Here is a 215-nt window from a genome sequence, read left to right as displayed (position 1 = left end):
GCTTTCAGGATCAAGTTGTTAAATTAAGTGGAGAGGCTCTTCACAGACTAATAAATATCCCCCCTCTTCTCACTGTCTATTCTCTCTCTTTCTCTCTCGCTGTCTCACTCTCCATCTGTCTGTCTCGCTTTAGCTCAATGAATCATCCCCTGTGGTGACCCCTTTCCTCTCGCTCTCTCTCCTTTCTCTTTTTCTCCTTCCCTCCCCCAAACCTA

This window comes from Neoarius graeffei, chromosome 6, assembly GCF_027579695.1.
Source record: "Neoarius graeffei isolate fNeoGra1 chromosome 6, fNeoGra1.pri, whole genome shotgun sequence".
Taxonomy (NCBI): domain Eukaryota; kingdom Metazoa; phylum Chordata; class Actinopteri; order Siluriformes; family Ariidae; genus Neoarius; species Neoarius graeffei.
The sequence above is the reverse complement of the archived record's forward strand: the minus strand, read 5'-3'. Positions refer to the sequence as shown.